Below are 6519 nucleotides of genomic sequence, written 5' to 3'. Positions count from 1 at the left end.
CCGAGGGTAAGAAGAAAAGGTCCGACCTTTATCTCCTCGTTGTCGTAGTCTCTCCTCGTCGTTTGTTTTAACGCGCCCTGGATAGATAAAAAGATATATCCGATTATAATATATACATATATACTCCGACGCGAGTCGAGAACAACCGGACGTCGTCGTCGTCGTTTTTTTTTTTGTCGTTGTCCCGCCTGCCCGAATATGCGGCGTTTTAAGTGCCTTTTTTCTTTTGTCGAACAAAAGAGAGAGGAGACACCGAGCTTTCATTTTGGCTCGTACGTACCTTCGAGTAGTCGACGATATTGTGTTGATCCGAAAAGAGAAAAATAGTTGGTTATCGAACGATACAAGGAAAAAATCGAACGACATAATCCCTGTGCGTCGTTGGTATTAATATACCTTTCGTATTACGTGTCGAAACCCCGAAAAGAGCGTACAGTTTGTGGTATAACTTTGAAAAGAAATAATAAAATTTCGACGACCTCAGAGCAGGCGAGATTACCCGCTGAATTTAAGCATATTAATAAGCGGAGGAAAAGAAACTAACAAGGATTTCCTTAGTAGCGGCGAGCGAACAGGAATGAGCCCAGCACTGAATCCCGCGGTTAACGCCGCTGGGAAATGTAGTGTTCAGGAGGATCCGTTTATCCCGAGACATCGAATCGCGTCCAAGTCCATCTTGAATGGGGCCACTTACCCATAGAGGGTGCCAGGCCCGTAGCGACCGGTACGCGTCTCGGGTGGATCTCTCCTTAGAGTCGGGTTGCTTGAGAGTGCAGCCCTAAGTGGGTGGTAAACTCCATCTAAGGCTAAATATGACCACGAGACCGATAGCGAACAAGTACCGTGAGGGAAAGTTGAAAAGAACTTTGAAGAGAGAGTTCAAGAGTACGTGAAACCGTTCAGGGGTAAACCCGAGAAACCCAAAAGATCGAATGGGGAGATTCATCGTCAACGAAGCTGGCTCCCGTGTTGGTGCGATAGTGCCCCGGATGGTCCCGTTACGGCGGGTTTCCCATCGGCGTGGGCACACCACCCGCGGCGAATGTTCCGGCTATGTAGTCGTGCACTTCTCCCCTAGTAGAACGTCGCGACCCGTTGCGTGTCGGTCTAAGGCCCGAGGCGAAGACTGTCCGTCGCTTTTAGCGTACGATGACAGCCCCTTGGATGCCCGGCCGACTGCGCGACGGTACTCAGACGGTATCGGGCCGCAAAATTCTCGAACGCACTGCGTCCAGGACCGCCGCAAGCTCGTTCCAGTCTAGATACCGGATGTACGGACTTAGCGCCGTAACCGGGCCTGGCGGGCTGTTGGCAGGCGGAGTCCTTGGACTGGCCAAACTTTGAATTACCGGTCGGCGACGCTATTGCTTTGGGTACTCTCGGGACCCGTCTTGAAACACGGACCAAGGAGTCTAACATGTACGCGAGTCATTGGGATTTGATAAACCTAAAGGCGAAATGAAAGTGAAAGTCGTCCGTGAAGTCGACTAAGGGAGGATGGGCCTCGTTACGATTAGGCCTCGCACTCCCGGGGCGTCTCGTTCTCATTGCGAGAAGAGGCGCACCTAGAGCGTACACGTTGGGACCCGAAAGATGGTGAACTATGCCTGGTCAGGACGAAGTCAGGGGAAACCCTGATGGAGGTCCGTAGCGATTCTGACGTGCAAATCGATCGTCGGAACTGGGTATAGGGGCGAAAGACTAATCGAACCATCTAGTAGCTGGTTCCCTCCGAAGTTTCCCTCAGGATAGCTGGCACTCGACTCGAACGCATAACGAGTCTCATCTGGTAAAGCGAATGATTAGAGGCCTTGGGGCCGAAACGACCTCAACCTATTCTCAAACTTTAAATGGGTGAGATCTCTGGCTTGCTTGAATTTTCATGAAGCCACGAGATATAAATTGATAAAATTTTTCTTGGATCAGAGTGCCAAGTGGGCCAATTTTGGTAAGCAGAACTGGCGCTGTGGGATGAACCAAACGCAGAGTTAAGGCGCCTAAGTCGACGCTTATGGGATACCATGAAAGGCGTTGGTTGCTTAAGACAGCAGGACGGTGGCCATGGAAGTCGGAATCCGCTAAGGAGTGTGTAACAACTCACCTGCCGAAGCAACTAGCCCTGAAAATGGATGGCGCTGAAGCGTCGCGCCTATACTCCGCCGTCAACGGCAAGTGCGCAGGAACGGGATTTAGTTCCCGTTCTCCATGAAGCCTTGACGAGTAGGAGGGTCGCGGCGGTGTGCGCAGAAGGGTCTGGGCGTGAGCCTGCCTGGAGCCGCCGTCGGTGCAGATCTTGGTGGTAGTAGCAAATACTCCAGCGAGGACCTGGAGGACTGACGTGGAGAAGGGTTTCGTGTGAACAGCCGTTGCACACGAGTCAGTCGATCCTAAGCCCTAAGAGAAATCTAATGTTGATGAGGTGTCCTAAAATTCACGCTTTTCGAACGCAAATGACAAACATACGTACGCTCGCACGCACGTACGCGCGCAAAAGGCAAAAAATGTTAAAAAGAGAAAAAAATTGCAGTTAAATAACAATTTACGTCGCCGTCGTTTCGTGTTTGTGTCCTAATCCACCGCTCGAACATGATCATTTTTATTGATAAATTGACAAAAACGTTGAACGCTGAAAAAAAATGATCGCGGTTCGGATCGATGGATACTTCACGTTCGACGTGATGCGACGTTGTCGAACGCCTGAAAGCGATTTTTTTTCTATTTTTTGCTTGGTTAAATCTTACAAACTATCGAACGCAAGTCGTGTCGTCGTTGCGTCGCAGATGCGTCGTTGTTTATATAATTTTGCGTGATTTGGGAAGAAACACACCCATCGGGCGAAAGGGAATCCGGTTCCTATTCCGGAACCCGGCAGCGGAACCGCATACCAATCGGGCCCTCGTAAGAGTGTTCGTCGGGGTAACCCAAAATGACCTGGAGACGCCGTCGGGAGATCTGGGAAGAGTTTTCTTTTCTGTATAAGCGTTCGAGTTCCCTGGAAACCTCTAGCAGGGAGATAGGGTTTGGAACGCGAAGAGCACCGCAGTTGCGGCGGTGTCTGGATCTTCCCCTCGGACCTTGAAAATCCAGGAGAGGGCCACGTGGAGGTATCGCGCCGGTTCGTACCCATATCCGCAGCAGGTCTCCAAGGTGAAGAGCCTCTAGTCGATAGATTAATGTAGGTAAGGGAAGTCGGCAAATTGGATCCGTAACTTCGGAATAAGGATTGGCTCTGAGGAGCGGGGCGTGTCGGGCTTGGTCGGGAAGTTGGCCAGGCTGACGTGCCGGGCCTGGGCGAGGTGAACGGTTGGCGACTTCGCGTCGCGTCCCGGAATCCGAGCTCGGTCCCGTGCCTTGGCCGCCAACGGATCTTCCTTGCTGCGAGGCTTCTTGTGACGGCTTCGGCCGTCCTTTTCGCCTCTTCGGCCGCCATTCAACGCTTAGCTCAGAACTGGCACGGACTAGGGGAATCCGACTGTCTAATTAAAACAAAGCATTGCGATGGCCCTCAAGGGTGATGACGCAATGTGATTTCTGCCCAGTGCTCTGAATGTCAACGTGAAGAAATTCAATTAAGCGCGGGTAAACGGCGGGAGTAACTATGACTCTCTTAAGCCTCCAGCTACACGTCAAGCCTCCTCGTGGCCCCGCCGGTAACATGCCTGTTACACATACACACACACACACACACACACACACACACACGCACTCACATGCACGCACACTCATATACACATTCACACACAACATATACACACACATACACATACACACATACACACACATCATACATACACATATATACACACATACACACACAACATACATGCACGCATGCACGCATACACAATACACACACATATGCGCATGCACACACATACATACACATATACACACACAGGCATGGCTAATTGACGTGTGGCTGATTTCCTCCAGAACACCTGGGAGGAGCATACCGAATATACAGCTGAAATATTCGGGAATATATGGAATGCTTATCTAATAAAATTTTACCAAACCGGTATATTTACCGTTAACAGAGCAGATCTGTGAATATTATAAAACCAAAATGCGTAGCATTCACTAATATATTAACCGCTATAGCTGTGGGATCACATATACGCTTGTTGACAACTTGGACTGCACCTGGTAATGAATCTTCTTAGTATTTGGATTTGTTTGTACAGATAAATAATCCCTTTTCATTATGGATAGTGACAACCAAACCCCGGCCTCGGACGCGGAGTTACCAGGTCCCGGGAACTCCGTGACGGTCTTGACCGTTAGACAGGGGACCTTAGATGACGATTTGGCTACGAACTTGGCTACGAATATGGATACTGCGCCGGTGAAGATTTATGTACCGTTTGTTAGGGATAAAATGTGTCCAATATGCGTTGAAAAAGGACTAAACTTGTCATTTGATGCGCCTCGAAGACTAGATAATCATAATAAGTTACACCACCTGGAATATCTAATTGTATGGTGTTGCGCCAATTGCGACCGCACCTTCGATAAAGTGCACGGGTGGGAGTGCCACTATAGTAAATGTAAAAGACTAGTATCTCTAGAAGCAATTGAAAAACCTTTTCAATGCGAGGCTTGTCCTATGAGCTTTGAAACCCAGAGAGGGTTATCCACACATGAAAGATTTGAACACCCTAACATTAGAAACATAAAAAGACAAATACAACACACATCACTAGAAGTACGTGAAAGAAGGCAATCTGACCGGCACATTTGGACCCCAGAGGAAACAGAATTATTAAAAGTACTAGATCTCCAGTTTCGAGACTATAGATATCCAAATGTAGAGATAAAAAAATATATTCCACACAAGTCACTCAAACAGATTAGTGACAAACGAAGAGATTTGGAAAGAGCAGCAATAAGGAAACAGAGAAGAATGCCCTCAATTGATGAGTCCGTAGAGGAAGAACAACAACAGCAAATAAATAGTCAATCGGAAGAAGAAGAAGAAATTTTCGAAGATGCATCAGATGATATAAGTATAATTGAAAGTGTACCGGAAAATAATAATAATAGCAGCAACGATGATAACAATAATGTTAATAATAATAATAATGAAAATAATAATAATAGCGAAAGTAATATCACTAGTAGCAATGGAAACAATAGTAACAATAATAACAACAATGATGGATGTGCATGCAATGAGAACGAAAATGATAATGAAAATGAATGGATAATGAGTCTGAAACGAGCTATTGAAAATGAATATGAAATTCCGGACACAAGTAGAAATATATATGAAGAATTAAAAGATATTTGGCTAAATAACAATAGTGATGTAAATAAATTAACAGAAAAAATTGACTATTTTATATCGGAAGTTTTAGTACCGTTTTTGTTGAATAATGGGGAAACAAACAATAATAACAATAATAAACATGACCAAAATAATCGAAATAGAAATGGAAATAAAAATATAAATAGAAATAGAAATAGTAGAAATCGCGCTAAAAATGCTAAAACCAGATGTAACCATATAAAAAGATATAAATACGCCAGGTGCCAGGAACTCTTTAAGGAGTGCCCAAAAAAACTTGCTGATATGGTCATGAATGGTGACTACTCTCTAGTAGAGCCATCGAGACCGCTACCGACAGCGGATGAAGTAGCAGAAGTGTATAAAAAGCTTTGGGAAATAACGGGTCCGAACATGCATGCTACAACTAGGGATAATATCGATGGGCCAGGTTTTTCATTATTAAGAGCATTTCCAGCGATTGTTGAAGACGAAATAGTAAAGAGAATTAAGAAAATAAGTAACAAAACGGCGCCTGGAACAGACAATATTAAAAAGCATCATCTTTTACTTCCGGGTATTACTCAAATATTGACTATGTTATATAATATTATATGTTTCACTAATCATTATCCTAAATCATGGAAGAGCAATAGAACAACGCTTATACCTAAATTGAACCAAGATCTTAGTAAAGCCGAAAATTGGAGGCCAATCACAATCAGTTCAATTTTGAGCAGAATTTTCTCGGCTTTAATCGATATCAGACTTAGAAATGTTATTGACCAAAATGTGCGCCAGAAAGGTTTCAACTCCGAGAATGGTTGTAGACATAATATAATGCTTTTAAATACAGCTATAGCAAACGCCAAACTGAAGAACGGTGGTGTTTTCACAGTACTAGATATATCTAAAGCATTTGATACAATACCTCATTCGGCAATATCACTAAGTCTAAAAGCTAAAGGTATACCCGATAAAATTACGAAATTGATATCTAACATGTACGAAGATGGTGAAACGATAATAAAGGCGAAAGATGATAAGAAAGTTAGGATTAAGATATTACGGGGTGTAAGGCAGGGTGATCCCCTATCGCCTCTACTTTTTAACTTGTGCCTTGAAAACTTACTGAATAAATTAGAATCTGAAACAGAAGGCCTACAAATAAATGACCGAACAAAGGTATCAATTCTTGTATTTGCGGACGATATAGTTCTGATCGCTAAAAACAAGAAAGAGGCACAACAACA

At 44.8% G+C, this 6519-nt stretch overlaps 1 pseudogene; it reads left to right on the top strand.

Moving 5' to 3' along the window:
• The first annotated feature begins 475 nt into the window (after positions 1 to 475).
• Positions 476 to 6519, top strand: part of LOC143266407 (large subunit ribosomal RNA) — a 9408-nt pseudogene continuing 3364 nt past the window's right edge.

This window comes from Megachile rotundata, unplaced genomic scaffold, assembly GCF_050947335.1.
Source record: "Megachile rotundata isolate GNS110a unplaced genomic scaffold, iyMegRotu1 scaffold0581, whole genome shotgun sequence".
Classification (NCBI taxonomy): Eukaryota; Metazoa; Arthropoda; class Insecta; order Hymenoptera; family Megachilidae; genus Megachile; species Megachile rotundata.
Note: the sequence above shows the minus strand (reverse complement) of the source record. Positions and strands in the feature narration are given on the sequence as shown.